This window comes from Sus scrofa, chromosome 3, assembly GCF_000003025.6.
Source record: "Sus scrofa isolate TJ Tabasco breed Duroc chromosome 3, Sscrofa11.1, whole genome shotgun sequence".
In the NCBI taxonomy this organism is placed as follows: Eukaryota; Metazoa; Chordata; class Mammalia; order Artiodactyla; family Suidae; genus Sus; species Sus scrofa.
Window position 1 is genome coordinate 118814443 of NC_010445.4, and position 21705 is coordinate 118836147.

A 21705-nucleotide genomic window follows, 5' to 3' on the forward strand; every position below is an offset into this window, starting at 1 on the left:
TGAAGCTGAGCTAACACAGCCGTGTTTACATTACACGCATTCTCTAGTTGCTGACATTTCTTGGTGCCTCCAGAAGGAAAAAGATGCAACATAAACAAATGACCTTATCTGATGTAATGTGTCAGGTCAAGCTGGACCAATGGTTGATACTTTCCACTTGCATGAAGCACTTGTCCTTCCCATCCTTTCTGCTCTTCCCCATCCCCACATCGACGCTGAAGAAGAAGCCGGCAATTTCAGATGGTCTGAATCTTTTGTAGTTTGTGAGTCTCTGAAGCTGAATAGAGTCTCCGGGGCTAATGACCCAATGGCCCGATGGGCTCCTTATGCCCACTCGAGCCCCTGGTTTTCTCCAAATGAATAGGAGTTTGGAAACCCACAGAGAACTTGTTTTTTTTTTTTTTTTTTTTTCTAAGATGTGGAAATAAGGCCGAGTTTACATATAATGAAAACGATGGAAAAGGATGTACGGGGAGGGCAAAGTGCACCCCCCTGCCCCCTCCCACCCCCGGAGCCTTTCCTCTAATAGTTTTTCAGAAGTCCCTCCTCTTCTTCCCATTCAGAGCCCTCTTGGCTTTGCATTTTCTAGGCAGATGTGAGAAATGTCACCACATTTCCTAAGAAGAGCGGAGCAAGATAGATGGGCCCTTCCCCGGCAGGACACCTGGATGGCCGCCTTATCTTGAGCCAAAATGGGACCGCATGTGCCTGCTGTTTATTTGTTCTCCTCCTGTTTGGAGACTTTCCCTGATTAATTACTTTCTAGTAATCGAGGCTGCTAACTAATGTCTCATCTGATTAACCTGTAGTTTGGTGCTGGGTCCCAGAGGGTGGGCTGGCCATCCCTCCTGGGGAATGGAGGGGGGTCATTGGCCAGGGGCCCTGGGATGCCAGTTTGGGGCTCGTTTATTTGCTTTAAGTCTTGTTTGCTATTCCTGCTGCAGTGACTGGCGACAGCTCCCCCCCGCCACCCCTACCCAAGTCCCATCCAATCTAATTGGCCTGCTGAAACAGCAGTGAACATAAGATTTAAGAAATGTTTTCTTTGAAAACTTCTGGTCGGACAGACACTTTGAGATCATATTTCACCCTGTTTCAATTGCACACCATTCCCTGGGACTTTCAGGAGAAAGATTGTAAGTGAGTCTTACAGGAGAACTGCAGCTTTGTGGTTTGGGGGCGGGGGGCTGATGAGTTGGAGGCTAGAGGGAGGCTGTGCTGAGGCAGCCCGGCATCTTCAGAATCTAGAGACCCTGCCAACGTTAACACATCCGAGGAGGTATTCAGTATCAAAGTCTCTAATATTTGGCTCCATAAACACGATACCGGTTGCAAAAACAAAGCTAAGGAGCTCATGCTGATTACTTCAATAAAAGCTGTTTAATTATGAACGTTTGGGAAATGAAGTTACCATCAGGACCAGGAGAGCTTTGGCGTCCAGCATCCCTGCTCCCAGCATCCCACCGTTACGCCAGATTGTCCACTCAGCTGAAAAGTCTGACGTTGAGCAGGGCACACCCTCGGCCCTGTGGGGGACTACTTACTTGCCAGTAACACCCGGTCTTCCTGCAGTGGCAAATTTAGGGGATTGCTTAGTGATAGAATGAGCTGATGTTATCAGTACCATTTGCAGGCCATCCAGGGTTATTGGGGGTGGCGGTCTAAGCTCTCAGAAGACCTGCCTTTGTTTCTAGGTAGCTCGCTGACTCCCTTCCCCCCACCCCAGAGGTCCAGGTTCTAGGACTAAGTAAAGTAGAAGAGAATTCTGAGTAGAGAGCCAGTGGGTCTGATTGTGACAGCACATTTTGGAAGTCCCCAAATGAGTTTTTCTTAATAACACGTTAGGAAACATGATCTTATTCGTGCTGCTGTATAATTCTCCTCTCTCTTTCTGTTGTTGTAGCCAGTTATTTTATGTTGAATGGAGTAGGTAGAAATATCCACGTAAAACTTTAATGAAAAAAATCAGAGTTGAATCTATGTATGGGGGGAAGAAATTTGGGGAGATACGCATTATCAAGGAGTGAACTCTTCCTCAAAAGTGATTTTTTTTTTTTTTTTTTTTTTGGCCACATCTTGCAGCGTGTGGAAATTCCCAGGCCAGGGATCAAACCCACACCACAACAGCAACCCGAGCTTCTGCAATGATAATACTGGATTTGTAATCCACTGCACCACAAGGGAATGCCCAAAGTGGTTTTTTCCCCATATATTTGATGATTACTTCTCAAAGGAAAAAACTTTTGTATTTTAAACATTTTTGGGAGTTCCCCTCATGGCTCAGCAGCAATGAACCTGATTAGTATCCATGAGGATTTGGGTTCCATCCCTGGCCTCGTTCAGTGGGTTGAGGATCTGGCATTACCGTGAGCTATGGTGTAGATTGCGGATGTGGCTCGGGTCTGGCGTTGCTGTGGCTGTGGTGAGGCCAGCAGATGCAGCTCGGATTTGACCTCTAGCTTGGTAACTTCCATGTGCTGCAGGTGCGGCCCTAAAAAGCTCCCCCCCCCAAAAAAAAAGAACATTTGCTTTCTTGTTCTTAGTCATCAGCAGATATTGATACAGATTGACCATGCCTGATCAGCCTTGATGATTCCACACTACAATATACTGAAACATTCAGAGACTATTGAAAGAGCCCTGGCTCTTGCGCCCAGACATGGAAACATAAGGACAATTGCTTCATTTCTTAAATGCAAAGCAGGGACAGTTAAAACTGCTTCAGTGTGTCATGATAATCAACCGACATGACACATGTGAAAATACATTATAAAATATAACCGGCAATGCCAGCTATGTTTTTTATGTCTCCTGTGTTTTAGTTGCTTCTATGAAGATGCTGTCCATACATAGTGGCTTCCTGATTTTATACTCTGCAGGGGAAGACTTGAGGACACCAATCAGAGTGAATTATACAGATCTTAGACGGCTACCTATCACTGGAGATTTTGCACAAAACAGAGAAAAGAGCATGGAATTTGTATCAATTCCTGAGTTCAGATCCTAGCTCCATCTTTTATAAGTTGTGTGTCTCCAGGCACTGTTACTTAGCATTCCTGAGCTTACTTTTTCTAGTTTGAAAAAGAGGAATAACATCGTGTATAATAAAGTTTTTTGAGGTCTATATTTCGCAGGTTAGGCACCCAGAAAAATGCCTGGTGCCACTGGGCATTTGCTATTTTAAGTCCTTTCTCAGGAGAATGTTCCTCTGTTAGATCAATAACAGTGTCCTGGATGGTTTGGGGTTGCTGACATCCTGAGTAACTATCTGGTAATTTGTGTTTATGGCACTCGTGTGTGTGTGTGTGTGTGTGTGTGTGTGTGTGTGTGTGTGTGTTGGGTCTGTGTGTCATAAGAATGGTCTGTGCTCTTGTAATGACTGAAATGCTCTTGATTTTTATTTCTCTTTAAACAATATAGTGAAAATTTTCTTCTTTCAGGAAACAAGACAAAGATAGGAAAAGACAGGAGAGTGTTGGGGCGCAGTTCTGGCTTTAAACTCAGATGCCTGCAGAAAGTCTGGAACCTCACAGGTGGCTGGTGAGTGACGATGAAGAGGAGGGGGGTGTGTGGGAGCGAGAGGAGGGTAGGGCTTACTCTGGTGCTTTGTTTGCTGTCCTGGAGTTAAACTTCAGGCCCTGGGGCTTTCACCTGGAGAACATGTGCCAAAACTTCTCTTTTCCACAACTTATATTCAAAAATTCAAGTGTAAGGGCAGCTTTTTATGCACGGTATACAAAGTTAAAATAACACCTTAAATTCCTCTGTGTATAGGTTTGTTTTCTCTCCAAATGGTCAGAGTTACTGAAGGAAACTTAGAAAGAAGGTTATTTGAGGTTCACAAGACCCTCTGGGAAGAGGCCACTTCATCAGACCAGGCTTTGGGACGCTGAGGAAGATCAGTGTAATATCATTACCTGGCGTTAGTGAGAAGGGACCCTCTCCAGTTCCCAGGAGATGCCATGTTGTTACTGACTGCAAACACCAGAATTTGTGAGCAAAGAAAGGAGACCAGACTGGGAATCAAGACACGTAGCTTCTGGTCCAAGCTCTCCTGCTGCTGGTGTGACCTGGGATCATTCATCTCACTCCTCTCAGTCTGATTCCTCATTTGTTTAGTAAGGCTAATATCCCCAATTCCTTAGAATCAAAGGTGCAGAAGATACAAACCATCTATATAATGAATGGTGCAAGAATTCTGCAGATTAGAGAATGTTATTCACATTCAAGAACTAATTCATTCTACATAATTTAGCCACATTTAAGTCCTTCCTGGTCCCATGCATGGTATCACATGTTAGAGCAATGCTCGTCTTAGCAGTCATCTCACTGAGTGCTCTGACTTTATTTACATCCAGGAAACTGAAGGAGAGTGGCAGAGAGAAAGGGCTTGCCCACGGAGTAATATGGCATATTAGTACCAGGGCTGAGGCTGGAATGAGGAGATCTGATTCCCCTTAGGTGCTTCTTTAAAAACAGTGCCTCTTGTAGAGAAGGCACAAAATCAATGATGGTTGAATTCAAAAGAAGCAATGTAAGGTGTTAGGAGACTATGAAATTCAGGAAGAATCAGGTGGGGTATCAAGAGAGGCAGTTGTAAGCCCATCCTGCCTTTCTTGGCTTTGTCTCCAGATCATTATAAACTCTGTCCCCTGAGGGAGACACACTCTTCAAGTTTCCTTTCTCCATCTTCTAAATTCACACATGACTGTGAGGTCTGGAGACTCTTCAGCACATAGAGCTTTGAGCAGCTGGTCACCTGATCACTTGTAGACAGATCCATGCCTTACCTCTTTATCTGGGAGAAGGAAGTGTGACTCGGATCAGGTCAGCATCTGGGGAAGGACCGGCCTTTAGGTGAGGGTCCTGGCCCAGGAGGGTCCAGTGTACATGGTTTGTCTTTTCTATAATATCAAGACTTCTCAAGAGCAAAGTTGGGACAGTTTTCTGTTGATTTCTCTTCCTTTCATATCAGATTTTGTTCTCCATAATGGACTATAGGGTAGCCCATCCCTAGCCCAATGGTCCCAGATTCAGGCCTTCCATGAAGTGTAATCATCAGTTACTGGGCATTCAAGCTTTTGTAGGGTGGCCACTAGATTATTTACATTTATTTTTTATTTATTTATTTTTGGCCACCCTGTGGCATATGGAGTTCCTAGGCCAGGGATCATCTCGAGCTGTAGTTCCGACCTGCACCTCAGGTCGAACACTGGATCCTTTAGCCCACTGTGCCAGGCTGGGGATCGAACCCGCGTCTTAGTGCTGCAGAGATGCCTCCAATCCCATTGTGCCACAGTGGGCACTGCTAGATATTTTGAATTTTTGATGCTTTAAATTTCATTTTACATTGAAGCTTCTCCCCTTCCCCAACTCCATCATACCTCAGGCAGGGAAGGCTGTAAGTGGAGGTGCGGGGTTATGGTGATCTTCTCTGTTTGGGGTCTTGTGCTGCTCTCCTCCCCCAGTACCTGTCCCTAGTCAGCTCTGGGCCTTCTAGGGCTGAAAAGGTTTATGGGAGAGATTTAGGGAGCAAGAAAGGTGCAGTTTGATGGGGCCTGTGGTCATCAGGTTTGCCTTCTGGGGTGGGGGTAGCTCAGCACTCACACTGGCATTGACTGCTGTTTATTAACACGGTTGATGCCCCTTCATATTGGCTGCTTACGACTCCAGACACCAACCTCTAGCCTTGCTTAGGGTTATCTTGCACCCAGCTCCCAGGAGGATTCTTGGGCAGAATTTTTCATAACATGCTATATTCTGGTATCTTTCTACAGGGTCCTTATGAAACCCAAGGGAAACCCGAACCCAGGCTGTTTCCAGTGCAGCCTCTCTCCTCCCTCTGCTTTTAGGGGGACCCATCACCACCTCCTCTTCTGGGTTTCTCCAGGCTTGGAGCTGGCAGCAGTCTCAGCCTTTTGACCCCAGGTCGAGTTCTCCAAGCTGTAACCCTGAAGCCTCCCACAGGTAAAAGGGACGCTATCCCTTTCTTTTCCTTGTGAAGTGTCTTTAGGGGTGGTGTAATGCTTAGCATTCTTGCCAAAGAAATCCTTTCTTTTAGGTCTCTTCAACCTCACAGTTTTTCAGGGTGGATTTTGGACTAAAGATTGCAAATGTTGATTTCTGGGATGTTTCCTTTGTAAGCCCTGCATTGGTGGGTTAGCATTTCATTCTATAATGTGTTATTAGGAAGAATCTCATTTTACCTCCTGTTACCCTCCTGCTTGAGGTGCAGGCACATCACCTTGGAACCTGCCTCATCTGCCTGTGGGCAGGTATAAGGGATTTTAAAAGGGGTCATGGGAGGAAAGAAGCTTTGCAAACTCTAATGTCCTGTAGAAATGTCAGGCTTTATTTTTAACACTATCCTTTTAAATATAAATCAGAAATCTTCATGAATAGATAAACCACGTTATCTTATCCTTTAAGATAAACTTGCTGAATCTTTAGTGATATTGACTGGCATTTTTGGTTATTGAGGTGATTCGTTAGCAAACAGTGATATCCAAGATCAGCCTGGTTCAAGCCACATGTGTCTCTCTATTTAAAATAGAAACTCTACTTTTATTAATGCTGGATTGTCTTCATGTCAGCAGCGTGGTGGCCTTTGGTTATTCTTTGGCACAGACCAAAAATGTCTCACAGTAGCCCTTGGTATGAACTCTTGGTATCCCATAAAGAGGAAGTATGATTTCGCTGTTTGCAAAGGAATCCAAGACCTATATGGTTGCCAAGAACTCATAAAGCCAACGAGCCGTATGCATGAAAGCGATCCCTGGGTCTAGTCTTCAGTAAGCCAGGGTTTGCCGATCAGTTTGGGAAACAAATATGAGCAACTGGGGCTTTGGGTTTGAGGGTGCGTGGTGTCTGTAGGTGAGTGGGATTTCTCCTGAAATCACCGTGCCTTTTCTCACAGGTTCTCTGGAAAAACATGAGTGTTTAAACAGGTTTATGTTTTAATATGCTAAACAGCAACTACAGCAAGTAAACAAGCAAATAAAAAGCAGGTAGAGGAAAAGCAGAGGATTGAATGTATGTTTCCAATTTCCAATCTTTCAAGTTCATTTGAAGTTTTAAGTTGTAACCAAAGGATGCTTCATAGCACTATGTGTTTCACTTTTTCCTCTTCCAGATGTATAATCTCTCAGGATGAGTGAGTACCAGAATGAGGAGGTCGAGTCTTTCCTGACCTTTCTAAACTATAATTTCCAGATAGAATGCCATATCTTTTTCCTTTATATTTGTATATATCAGCTTAGATAAGCTTATCATGTGTGTGCATGTGTCCACGTGTGTGTGCATGTGCTTATGTGTGTGTATGTACGGATATTAAGAGAAAGAGAGAGAGCATGGGGTGTAGGGATTAATTCTTTTCAAATATAGCCCCCAATATGGCCAAGTCTGACGTTTAGTCTTTCAACAAGCATTTATTATCTCCCATATTCCAGGAACTCTGATAGTTTCTGGGGTTGCAGTTAATTAAACCCTGTTCCCTCAAGGTGCTTACATTGGAGTTGAATCTCTTTTACTGTTGTACATGGAGCACAGAGTTTGAAAATTATTCATTATGATACACATTTATTCTTTACATGGTACCCAAACAATGAGACAATCCCTGTTTAACTATGTTTTAGAACTTCAATTTGAAAGTGCTTTTTCCATAAAAAACATTCCTGTGTGTAGAGACCATCGTTTTATGAGGAGTGGGACTTTCTTTTATGCAGATTTTCTTTATAAATGTGGAGTCTGTGATGAAGTGGCGAGGGTGGGAGATTTAGTGGGTGGCAGAGAGATACACATACCGTCTTTGGAAGTGGCCAAAATCAACACGAACAAGATGTTCACTATCACAGGTTTCAGAATTTTGAGCCATGAAAGTATTGTGTTATGTTTAGGACCAAGAGGCACTGATTTTGATTTCACTATAATACTGCACTTTCTGTCAGTGGCAACAGAACTCATCTCATCAGAGCATTCTTTTGGCAAGATGAAACAAACTCAGTCTGGTTCTGCTTCATTCTGTAGTAGGGTTGCCTGTGGATCTGGAGAGATTAACTCAGTTGATGGGAGACTGAGATGCGGCTCTGACTCCCAGTTAGATAGCAGTCACCTTCACATGAAAGAAAGGGGGATTCCTCTTTGCCTGTGGTGGCCAAAAAGCTGATCGTATGATTATTAGAAATCATGGGAAAGAGGTGAGGGCTTGTTTTCTCCATTCACCTTTCCTGAAGGAGTAATTCAACATACTTTATACAATGACTTTATTTATCTAGTTGCCAAGCTTTTATCAAGCATTGCAGGTTAAGGCCTACCAAGATGGAGCCCGGTGTACAGTCGGTAATTTGTTTCTTGAAAGAATCTTTTTGCATATATCATGGGCAGGCTCAGAGTGTGGTTGCCTCTTTCATTGTTTAGTTGTTCTTTCCCTTTTGAACTGAAATACAAGCCAAGCTTCGGGAAATCGACTTCCAAATTGTAGGGCAGTTTCTTATTTGAACAAAGTTGCACTTAGGAAAAGCCCCATCCTTCCCCATCTTCTACCCAGGTACCTGTCGGGGAGAAATGGGGCCCAGGTGTCATGGGCCCAGCCCCGCCTTACGCATGTCACATGTGAGTCTCTAGTATGCGCTGGATGAAAGTGGGGGTCAGAAGTGAAGGCTGTGGCTTGTGCTAGTGTTATCTCACACACACACACACACACACACACACGTACAGGGGATGCTCTGGGGCTCGTGTTCCAAATAACTGGGCCCTTCCTCACTCCTGAGCCAGACAGGAGTTTGGGAAAGGTATGTGTCCTCTCCCCTTGGAATATGACCTCAGAAAGCCCTGCCTCTGGTCCGCCGACCCCCTTGGGATTAGAGCAGCTGTGTTATGTGAGACCCACTCGTGACTCTGCATGTGCGGGCGTGGACCTTGCTGCCTCACTTACTAATCACCTCCTGTGCTCCAGGCAGGGGTGAGACATCACAGGGACTGAGGAGGTGTGAGGCTCGGGCCTGCCCTCCAACGCGACAGTCTGCAGAAGACACGCGGGCCTGCCTTCCATGCGACAGTCTGCGGAAGACATGTTGGCCTGCCCTCCAATGCGACGGTTTGCACAAGACACAAGTAAAACAGAGCATGTGGTGAATGTGGGTCGGATGAGTGGAGATGGCTGTGGTCAGGGAAGGTACCAGGAGGAACCTGGGTCTGGGGTGGTGAAGCTATGAAATAACGGGGGTGCTTCCTGCTTCCTTATGCGCACATGGAGGGGGCTGGGATTCTCCCCTGAAATCCCCACAGGCGCCCGGGTTTCCCAGGGAGCGTGTCCACCTCAAGGCTACCTTCCCAGCAGCGGCAGAAGGATAGATTTTTAAAGAAATGTCAGCTGCTTCAGCTGGGTGCTCTGCCCTGGGGCCTGGAGAATTCTCAGAGATCCAAGCCGCCCTGGGCTGCTCGCCCTGAATTGCCACTTTTTGATCTCTTCAGGGTTTTCTTTGACCATTTCAATGACAAAAGGGAATTTCTTGGAGGGGGAGTGGGAGAATATTTTTAGAATGAAGGACATTAAAAAAAGTAAGACAACTACTGCAAGATTTTGAAATTTGACAGAAGCAGACAACATTTTCCATCCCCACCATGAAACTTTGCCCAATTTCTTGGACCTTTAAATACCACAGATAAGCTTTAGTTTCTGGCCAGCGGGGAAAGGGGCTCATGCAGAGATCTGCAGAGGCTCAAAATGACACCTGTGCAGGGGCTGCCAGTGACTCTGCTATTTCAGGCCCAGATTTCCTTCTTTTACCCTAATTAGCTGGATGCTAACCCACTACATGTAAGATTTGGCTTCAGGATACCCAGTTTTAAATTCCAGCTTCCACCATTTCCTGGCTGTGTGACCTTGGGTAAGTGAGTTCACCTCTCTGAGCCTCTATTTCCTTATTTGTAAAATCAGGAAAAGTCCATTCTAAGCTCACACATTCTCTGTTCCTCACGTATTTGTATTGCGGGCCAAGTGCAGTGAGAGATGCTGGGCGTATGACTTGGGGCTTGCAGCTTAATACGAGGACAGGTGATCACAGCAATAATTCTGATACGATGTGAGAAGTGTCCCAGCGTGTTCAACGTGTGTGCAGGGTTCAGTGAAGGCTGAGAAAAAGGGGCAGTGGAGGCAGAGGCAGTGGGTCAGGAGGAGCCCGTGTAAAAAGACTTTGGACCCGAGACTGGAAGGTGAGGAGCCAGGGAAGCGTGGGTGGGTGTGAGAGGGGCCACCCAAAGAGATGCTTCTGTCTGAACAAGGGTCCAGAGGTGTGGAGGTGGCCCAGGGCCCATGGGGCTCACACTGGGTGGGACTGAAGTGTGCGAAACACGTGTGAGGCGGGCTGGCTGAGGGAGCGCGTGCGCACAAGATCCACACGGCGGACGCAGGGCTGAACTTCGGATGCAACGAGTTTCTTCTCAGCGGCATCTCGCATGCCAGGCTTTTCTGGCCACTCTCTAGCCCATTCCTCTGCTTTCTTTTCTTCACAGACGTTCTCACTCTGAAAGTATTTATCTACTTTATTTATTTATTTTTGCCCTTTTGCCTTTTCTAGGGCCGCACCTGCGGCATATGGAGGTTCCCAGGCTAGGGGTCGAATCGGAGCTGTAGCTGCTGGCCTGTGCCACAGCCACAGCAACTCGGGATCTGAGCCGCATCTGTGACCTATACCACAGCTCACAGCAACGCTGGATCCTTTACCCACTGAGCAAGGCCAGGGACCGAACCTGTAACCTCATGGTTCCTAGTCGGATTCGTTAACTACTGAGTCACGATAGGAACTCCTTATTTATCTACTTTAAAATTTAACTTTTAATTTAAACAAAATTACTCTGTCCTCAACTTTATACCTATAGTTGGTATAGAATAGACACAATAACTGTTCAGAGGATGAATAAGCAGCCAAGGAAGATACGCATCTGGAGACAGAATTAGCAGCAGCCTGCATCGTAGACGCTTCTGAAAGATGCCCTAAGAGATGTGGTCCGTTCTGTGCAGGGAAAGGAGTTGCCCTTCTTTTCAGCAGCATGTTTCCCATGAATTTGGGAGTGACTGAATGATCAGTGTCTGTGCCTCTCCTGGTTTCTGCAGAGGCAGAAAGAGGCAGTGACCGACTCAGAGAAGCTCAAGAGTAGCAAGAAGGGACGTATCGCTTTCACAATTTTGCCACAGACCCAGAAGTCTCTGTGCTCTTGCTGGGAGGACAGATGTCTGCTTTGTGCCACTGATATGTTCTGAGGTTTGATACCCACTCGGTTACTCTGCTGCAAAGTACAGGATGTTTTGGGTTCGTGTGGCTTCATAAAATACATCCCAATTAAGCTCTTTTCTACTGTCATTCACAGTAGCTGCTACTGTCATTTTTGTTTCCTTTGAGAAAAAATTTTCTGAAGAACTCAGGAGGCCATTTATGAGGACTCCTCCTAACCTGCCATTTAGTGATGAGATCAGAGAGGAAGCATTTGACAGCTTTGTTACTCTTTGAAGGGTGGTTTTTGCACATGCTCTTGTTGAGAGTGCTAGATTCAGACTAGAACAATCTTAGTAACAGTCGTAGTTCTACAAAACCTGGTAGCTGAATTTTCATTTTTCCACTGACTTTTACTCAAAAATGCCAAAAATGCATTTTCTCTGGCTCCAATGACTCTTAAAGTCAGCCAGTTAAAGCCTGATATTGACACCACCTCAATCTGGCCAAATAGCTGATGGCTTGTGCCTCAATCCCTGCAGGAGGGTTTAGTGAAGAGATGACATCCAGAGCAGAGGCAGGGAGAAAGGACCAACGGGCTGTGTGCCCAGGGACAGGCAACCAGGGGAAGCCATTAGGTCTGAGGGGCAAGGCAAAGAAAGGGGCCAGGAGTGTTCCTGGACCCCGATGAGCCTGGGACCCCAGGAGGCAGGATGCGACGCAGGAGCTGGGGCTAAAGCTAGAACTAAGATGGGAGGCAGCTGGGAATCCAGTGAGGAGTAAAGTAGACACCCCAGCCTCTCTCTTCCTGCTCTTTGCTTTCTGCTGGTGCTTCCCGTTGACCAAAATCGAATGGAAGCTCTGGGCATCGAGCGGAGGGAAGGGCAGACGACTGTTGGAAGATGAGGCAAACAGAGATTAGTCAGCAAAGGACATAAACAGACATAAATGTACCCCCAAGTTCCTTGAACAGAATCTGGCAGTGAGTTCCTTGGTAAAGTGAAGAGCCTCAGATATCCAAATAAACAAATGTCTTCATTCGAGAAACATGCCTCAAGTGCTCGTCTGCAGTTAGGCTCCATATTTGAAGCTGGTAGATTTTATTTCGGGGTTTCTTCAAGTGAGGGTACTTCCCTGCAGAGCCACCCTGGAAATGCACAGAAATAACCGTGAGTCTTCTGGGATTTCTTTAAGAGGGTCTGGCCCCAGCTTGGAGGACTTTAACGTCTTCATGCAGCTCAGCTTGGGCCAGACCTGCGTGTTGTTCAGTGAGTGACCGAAGTCTTTCTGTATCCAGCTGGGTCTTGAGTACTCCGTTTGCACTCAGCCGGGCCAGTCTTTGGTTGTCTGCAGAGACCTGCGGAAACAGAACCTTGATTCTCAAACTGGACAGTCATGAGTCATTTCCGTGACTCAAAACTGGGCATGTGGAGAGCTGGGGAAAGGTTTGGCTGGAATGTTTCTAAGCGCTGCCCCCCCCACCCCCATGACCTGGGTAAGACTTGCTTGACCAGCTCCAAGGGACTGACTGAGAATTTTAAAGATTCCATTTCCCATATTGTGCGAGTTTGTTTTTGGCCTCTGTCCTTTTATGTTAAACACCATTCATGTAGTTACTGGGTATTTCGCATAAACTGCTTGATGTTTTTCCAGTGTGGTGCTTAAATTTCTCTAGTAATTGGTAAGGCTTTCTTCACATTGGAAAGAGATTAGTGAGTAGAATAATTGAACCAAAAAGTTAAGCTGGAAGAGACAAAAGGATCATTTAAACTGCTCTCTTTTTAGAGGTGGAGAAACTGAAGACCTCAGAGGGCTGGGGATTTTCTCGGGGTCATACCATGAAGATGGGTCAGAGCCAGAGGTACAGTGGGGCAGGTCAAGAATGGTTGAGAGTCACTGCCAAAGGCTCAGTGGCGTCTTCTCAGTGGTCCTGCTATTCTTCCTGGAACATTTTCTTTTTCTTTTTTTTAAATAATGATTTTTATTTTTTTCCATTATAGCTGGTTTACAGTGTTCTGTCAATTTTCTACTGTACATCAGTGTGACTCGGTTACACATACACGTATACATTCTTTTCTCTCACATTATCATGCTCCATCGGAAGTGACTACATGTAGTTCCCAGTGCTATACAGTAGGATCTCATTGCTAATCCATTCCAAAGGCAGTAGTCTGCATCTGTTAACCCCAAATTTCCAATCCATCCCACTCCCTTCCCCTCCCCCTTGGCAACCACAGTCTGTTCTCCATGTCCATAATTTTCTTTTCTATGGAAAGGTTCATTTGTGCTGTATATTAGATTCCAGATATAAGTGATATCATATAGTATTTGTCTTTCTCTTTCTGACTTACTTCACTTAGTAAGAGAGTCTCTAGTTCCATCCATGTTGCTGCAAACGGCATTATTTTGTTCTTGTTTATGGCCGAGTAGTATTCCATCTTCTTATTCCAGTCATCTGTTGATGGACATTTGGGTTGTTCCCATGTCTTGGCTATTGTGAATAGCACTGCAATGAACAGTGACATCCTCTCAGTGGTTGTGCTGTTCTTCCTGGAACATTTTCAGTGGCAGGTGAGCCTTCCCTAATGCAAGCAACCAGAGCATGGCTTGAGCTCCTCTCACAGGTTCTTGGGGCTGACCTTCATCTCTACCCTCTGTTGAATACTCAGAAAGAACAGAAGGTTTCTCTCATATAGTTTAGAAATTGATGCTGGATGGAACACTTCACTTTTTAAACCCTTAAAATAGGAAGAGCTTGGGACACGAGGACCTGAGATTCATGTCTAGTTGGTCATGCTGCAAGATTTACGAACTCTGCCACCCCACTAGTATTCTTTGCTTGCAGCAGTGAAATAAGAGCTAACATTCAGTGGGTACTTACCAGGTACTACTTGTTGTTTTAAGCAATTTACATTATTAACTAATTTAGTCTTTATAAAGACCCGATGAGGTAGATACTATTTTTATTCCTATTTTCAGATGAGGAGCATGAGCTCAGAGGTCACATGACTTGCTCAGGATCACAGAGCTAGTAAGTGGCCACAATAGAATTTAAATCTCGGTGTCTTGACTCCTCAGCCTGTGTTCTTGACCAGGGAGCTAGAGTGCCTGTTTTTTCAGTATTACCATTGCTGCATTCGTGAGCTGTGGTTTGTTTTCTGATGACCCTCCAGTGCAGCGCTTCGAGTGTTTCTGTCTGCTTCAAAAAACAATAGGAATAAATTTTTTAAAACCTTTCTTATTTAATTAAATTAATTAACTTATTTTTGGTCACACTGGATAGATCCTTTACCCACAGTGCCACCAGTGAATACATTTTTGAGGTTTCAGCGGCTGAGTGTTCACTATGCCCCAGCAGCCTTCACCTAAAAGGCTTTAAAGCCAGTGTGTAGCCAGTCTATACAGGCTTTCTCTGGACCCTGAATTGGACAGCTTTGTGCAGTGAACCAATTGCATATATAAACAGCCCAGTTCAGAGTGTTCTGGTTCAGTGGCACAAGTAGAGCTTAGGTTTCCAAGAAGCTTTTTATGAGTTTTTAGGAAGAATATCATTGTGTTATTACTAAGTTTTGAAAAACCACAGTTAATAATTACAGCAAAGATTTTTCTTAGATAGCATGGATGGGCCATGTTGCAAGACCACAGTGTCATTATCTCCATTTTCTGGCTGGAGAAAAAGAGACCCCGGCTCACATTATACAATGATAGGAGCCGTAATGAACTGTGAGCTCCCTTCCTGACTCTGCCTCCAACTAGATGTATGACTTTGGGCATGTCCTTTTCTCTCTTTGGCTCTCTAGCTTACCATTTATCACATATGAGGCTGAATTTGACATCTGAGTTCTTTTCCAGCTCTGAAATTCTATGACTTACTCAGATCAAAGCAAGTTGCTTGTTAATTGACGTGTTTTATAGATGACATGGTTCAAAAAAAGGATTTGAGGTAGCTTATCGGATTAAAGTGCACTCAAACCAGGATGGTTAAAAATAACAAGAGAATTGAAGATAATAAGAAGCAATGCAGAAGAGATGCTTCAGGCACCAAGACTGAGTGAGTCACTGAGGGTCAATGTTATGTCTGGAGTCCCGTAATCCTAGGATGTTGCTGCTGAAATTAACCCGAGAGACCGTGGCTTATCCGCATACATCCCAGCTTCTTAAGTTTCTCCTCCAGAGCATCCTGCTAGTAAGTGTTTGTTGTTTCCAAATGAAGCAGACTTGGAAATCTATCTTTCTGACCCATAGGATTGGTGAGGCCAGAGCTTTTGGCTGTTACAACATGAACAGATTTGGCAGCTCAGCCCGGAGTGGACCCTGGTCTCCTGCCTTTTTCCAGTGTTTTGTCCATGGCAACGTCCACCTCCTGTAGTGACAGTGACTCTTCAGCATATGGAAATATAGAACTGACAGGGATTTTTACTATATAAAGTTTTTTCCATAAGCAGGATCTCTGATTCTCTTAATCTCCTAAAGGGTAGGCAGGAAAGGCACTATAATTCCTGTCGTGTATCTGGGTGAACAGGCTCAGAAATGCTGGGGTATTTTTACCAAATTACTGGAGCTCTAGCTTGGAATCTAGCTTGCTGACTCTGGGGTGTCTGGTTCTGGCCTTGTGCCATCGTGGTGCCTGGGCTCCGTGTGTTCTCGGTTGATGTGCCAACAGTACAGGTCTCAGGAGGTAAGGTCAAAGCAGCTTGTCCAAGTCAGCCCAGCCCACATATGGCCAAATGACCACCTGGGAGAACCTTGGGAAGCAGAGTGATGGGGCTCCCCAGCACTGAACCCTGGCCCCAGATGCCAGGGCTTGTGCTCAAACTCTGTCATCTCTGATGTTACTTTAAGGCTCTGTAAGTACATGAAACTTCATGCTTCAGGTCTTGGGACTGAGACTGATGATACTGCAAGAAAGCCAGAGTTTGAAGCAGGTTAAACCTCTCTGGGCCCAGCAGGGGCTTTTCATCAAATTCAGCTGCGGGAAACCCTTGAACTAGACCACATTGCTACTGAACATGTCATCAATCAATCAACGTGTATTTCTTGAGACAGCAGTGTGAGAGTTCAATGAGATCGCCTCAGTGACAGGTTGGGAGGGCAGCATGGTGTGAGCAAAGCCATGGGCTCTAGGGACAGTCAGAAGTAGGTTTGAAGACTGGCCCATATTTTATGAGCTGTATAAGCCTGACCAAGTCACCTGACCTCACTAAGCCTCAGTTTATCCATCTATAAAATGAGGAAAATAGACCTCATCAGGCTTTTGGAAAATCGCTTATTCCCTATTAATTTCCTCTCCTTTGTCTAACGTTTTAAAAAAGTATAAAGTAGGAGTTCCCATCATGGCTCAGCAATTAATGAACCCGATTAGGACATGGACATGGGTTCAATCCCTGGCCTTGCTCAGTGGGTTAAGAATCTGGTATTGCTGTGAGTGTGGTACAGCTCAGATCTGGTGTTGCTGTGGCTCTGGCGTAGTCTGGTGGCTACAGCTCCTATTGGACCCCTAGCCTGGGAACCTCCATATGCCATGGGTGCAGCCCTAAAGAGACAAAAAAAAAAGTATGAAGTAACAAATCATTGACAGTTATCAGGGGAGGGGAGGTAATTGAGGGTTTCAGGGCTTAGCAAGAACTTCTTGGACAAGGTGGAGATGGAGCTTGTTGAGTAGATGAGAGCGGGTGATGATGATGCAGAAACGGGGAGTCCAGGTGACAGGGCAGTAGAAGCAAAGACTGGGATGTTTTTAGGACAGCCTAAGGATTCATTTGACCAGAGTAGGTAAGAAATAAGGAAAATAATGATAACCAGTGTTCAGTGGGCGAGGCAGCAAGAGGCACGAACTAATATAGACCTATTACACTGCTTGGTTGAGAGTGCTGTAATCTTCTTCACGAATGGAGTGATAGGATGGGGGGCTGGAACTATGTCTTCTTCTTTTGGATCAAATTTCCACAAAATTTTTAGCATAGGGCTTGATGTTTAAGTCTGCTCAGTAGTCATCTATGACATAATAAACCAGTGCTTAGGGAGAGTCAGTCTGGCGATGGTGTGTGTGATGTTAACAACTCTTTCAAAGGTAGACCCTCACACCAGATAGCAAAGGACTCAACTCAGTCAGTGGAAGGAACTGATGAGGCTAGGCTGGATTCGGGTTTCCATATTGATTCAGGCTCGCTGCATTTATTTCATTTAGATTTTTAACTTGTGCTTTCTAGAATAGAGGAAGTATGCATGCTGGTTGAAAAATACTAACACTAAAGAAATTCCCACTGGTGCTTTCCTTTCCTAGGCTTATGCCACTTTCTCAGGCTTCTTGTGTTCCTTATGGACCATTTTGTCAGCCTGAAAATACATATATAACATCCACTGTCATATACACGTGTAGTCCTTTTAATACATTTTAGTGAGGTGAGATTTCCATAAAATAAAATGTACCAATTTTAAGTTTGGTGTGTCATGAGTTTTAACAAATACACACACCTCGGTCCTATGTCGTTTTAAAACACAGGAATGAGAGCCTAATGCACATACTACTCTGCAGCTTGTTTAGGCATTCAGAAGTGTGTTGCAAACATTTTTTCTTTTCATGACACTGACATCTTTTTAAATTATTACATGATTCTCTGGTATGGATACTTTTAATTTATTTAACTATTTTCTTACACATGGATAATTATATTCCCTTCATCATCTTTCACAATTCAAATGGAATAATGAAGATCCCTTCACACACTTACTTATTTCAGGGTTGCACCCATGGCATATGGAGGTTCCCAGGCTAGGTGTCAAATCAGAGCTGTAGCTGCTGGCCTACACCACAGCCACAGCAATGCAGGATTCAAGCCGCACCTGTGACCTACACCACAGTTCATGGCATTGCTAGCTCCTTAACCCACTGAGCGAGGTCAGGGATTGAACCTGCTTCCTCATGGATGCTAGTTGGGTTCATGAACCACTGAGCCACAAAGGGAACTCCTTGTCTTTGATATATTAACAGGTGTTTCTATAAACTGGATTCCCAGGGTAGAATTTTTGGTCAAAGTTCTTGAAACTAAAATAAATAAATAAATAAAGGAGAGAGAGTAAAGACATCCTTGGAGATATTGTGGGTTTGGTTCCAGACCACTTCAATAAAGCAAATGTTGCTATAAAGTGAGTCACAGAAATTTTTTGGTTTCTTGGTGCATGTAAAAGTTATGCTTACACTACAGTATGTGAAATGTACGATAGCATTATATCTAAAAAAATAACATATCTTAATTTAAAAATATTTTATTGCTAAAGAATGCTAACCAGCATCTGAGCCCTCAGTGAATTGTAATCTTTTTGCTATAATAATCGAAGATCACTGATCACAGATCACCATAATAAATGTAATAATGAAAACATTTGGAATACTTCAAGAATTACCAAAATGTGACACAGAGACATGATGTGAGAAAATGCTGTTTGGAAAAATGGCACTATAGACTTGCTTGAGGCGTGATTGCCACAAACCTTCAATTTGTAAAAAATGCAACATTTGTACAATAGAATGAGGTGTGCCTGTATAACAATTTAAGCTCCCATAGTGTAGGAAAATGATCTTTTCCCAAAGGGTTTTCAATTTAATGGTTATCAGACTTTATAAGTTTTGCTAATCTGATAGGTTGTTTTGTTTGTTTTTTGAAGGAACAAATTGCATTATGCTTTGGAAAATCCTTCAATGTTAAAGTCAGCTATTTTTTGCTTATATGTCCTGGAGTTGACTTTTTAAAAAAGTTTATTGGAGTATAGTTGATTTACAGTGTTGTACTAGTTTCAGATGTGCAACAAAGTGAATCAGTTATACATATACATATATCCATCCTTTTTCCCATGTAGGATTTTATAGAATATTTAGTAGATCTCCCTGTGCTATATACAGTAGGTCCTTGTTAGTTTTCTATTTTCTTTTTTTGTCTTTTTGCTATTTCTTGGGCTGCTCCCGTGACATATGGAGGTTCCCAGGCTAGGGGTCAAATCGGAGCTGTAGCCACTGGCCTACGCCAGAGCCACAGAAACGTGGGATCCGAGCCGCGTCTGCAACCTACACCACAGCTTACGGCAACGCCGGATCGTTAACCCACTGAGCAAGGCAGGGACCGAACCCGCAACCTCATGGTTCCTAGTTGGATTCGTTAATCACTGTGCCACGACGGGAACTTCTAGTTTTCTATTTTCTATATAGCAGTGTGTAATTACATGTTGATTTAATTTGCATTTCCCAAATTGCTAGAGAAGATGAACATTTTAAGTTTATGTTTATTGTCCATTTGTATTTCATCTGTGAATTAACTGTCCTTATATTTTGTCTATTTTATACCTGTTTTTCTGTTTCCTGTTGATTTGTAGAAAGTCTTTATATTAGGTCTTTTCTCCCCCTATTAAGCACTCAAGGTAATATGTTAAAGGGTTTCCTAGAGCAATCCTGCTCAAAGTTTAGTGTGCTGAAGCATCACTTGAGGATCTTGTTTAAACAGAGACTCTGATTCAGAGGATCAGGAAATGGGCCTGAGAATCTGCGTTTCTGACAAACTCCCAGGGGCTTCCAGTGCTGCTGGTCCACATACATACTTCGAGTAACCAAGTCTTAGGGTTTATGAATATTGAGGGGTAAGCTTTCATCATGCTTAAGGAACAAAGTGGTCGATCTTTCTTTTGTTAAGTGAAAGCGCGAGGAATGATCTAAAGAAAGTGATCAGTGTGGAAAGAGAAAGCCAGCTGTAGTTGTGGAAATGACTGGAGTCACAGTCTTCCTAGGGAGTTAACGCCTGCTGATGTGGTGGGAGGTTGGCTTTTGAGTTTTAAGTCCTATCTCTATTTACCTTTAGGTCACATTGCTTTCAGTTTCCACCCTGAGAAATAAAAAAAAGAGAGTAATCCCTGCTGTGATTCTTATACAGAGCTTTTTTGAAGATCAAAGGATAATTATTGATATGTCTTGTGACCTGTAACAAGCCAGAACTCAGGAGGCATTGCACCTGTCCAGGCAAAGCCTCTGGAAGAACATGAGCATCCATGTGGCCGCTTTGGCCAATGAAGGCAAAGTGCTTGGCAAAGTTTTGTATTGCTCCCCAAATTCTTAGATGAACTCTTTGCCTTAGAGTTTGGATCCTCATGAGTGTATCTGTATCACTTTGGACTTCAGTTTTACAGTAGGGGACCATTTTAGGATTCCCTAAATGTTTATCTGTGGCAAGTGTCCTGGATTGATTCTGCTAGGTCATCGTAGTCCAATTACCTGGGTCTCTCTTTTTTTCTCTCTCTCTTTTTCTCCCTCCCCACCAACTCTCTCTCTCTCTCTCTCACACACACACCCTGAACCAAAATAGAATTCCTAAATTACCATGGTAACTATAATACAATGTATCCCATCATGGCTCAGTGGTGAACGAATCTGACTAGGAACCATGAGGTATTAAACAATTAAAATACAATATAATACAAATGCAGTACAATGAAGTGTGGATTATGAGAGTGTGGGTTGTCCCAGTTGGCTGACTATAGCCGACAGTGACTGGCTTTTTATCAGAAGTGTTTCCTCTTTTTCTGAAGACAATATTCTGACTGCATTCTTTGATTAATATACCCTGAGTGGGGCTCACCTGTGTCATTCTGGGCCGAGATTTTTTTAAGTGGATTTGGCTTTTCCATTCTCTGATCCCCGTGTTACTGGCTGAACGTGGGATTCCATTGTCCTAGCAGAGAGCTGAGCATATGACAGAGAGATCGTGGGTCACTGAATCTCACGTGAAAGGCCTGCCACCAATCTGTACCACCTATTTTGGACCTCATGTGAGCAATTTATTTATTTATTGTGTTTGACACATTATATATTTCAGAGATTATTCATGGTAGTAATTAGAGTTGCCTTTACTAATGCACTCTAATGCACATAAATCATTGAGATATTTTTCAATCAATATCCACCACAAACACTGTAATTCCCTGAGTAATCTACTAAATGCTTACATGGAACAGATAAGTAAAAGAAAAAGGGTGAATGTTATAATCTGATGAGTATGGTTGGAGAGTCTTTTCAAGGAGGAGCATTTGACATATGGGGAAACCTCCAATTGTCATTAATTTCAAAACTTCATTAACTTTTGGTACCACCTCAAACTAGCCAGAATGGCCATCATCAAAAAGTCTACAAATAATAAATGCTGGAAAGGATGTGGAGAAAAAGAGAACTCTCTTAGACTGGTGGTGGGAATGTACTTTGATGGCAGCCAGTATGGGAGGCAGTATAGAGGTTCCTCAAAAAAACTGCAAATAGAACTCCCATACTATCCATCAATCCCACTCCTGGGCATCTACCCAGAGAAAACCATAATTTGAAAGGGTACATACACCCCAATATTCATCACAGCACTGTTATAAGAGCCAAGACATGGAAGCAACCTAAATGTCCATCAACAGAGGAATGGATAAAGAAGATGTGGTGAATATTACTCTGCCATAAAAAGAATGAAATTAT

The 21705-nt window shown here is 43.9% G+C and overlaps 1 long non-coding RNA gene across 1 annotated transcript in view; it reads left to right on the forward strand.

Moving 5' to 3' along the window:
• Positions 1–21705, forward strand: part of LOC106509893 — a 164770-nt gene that overhangs the window by 46582 nt on the left and 96483 nt on the right. Inside the window, exons 2-3 of the long non-coding RNA XR_002342967.1 lie at positions 3441–3540; positions 5778–5967. This is a non-coding gene — a long non-coding RNA (uncharacterized LOC106509893). The remainder of the gene's footprint in view (positions 1–3440; positions 3541–5777; positions 5968–21705) is intronic.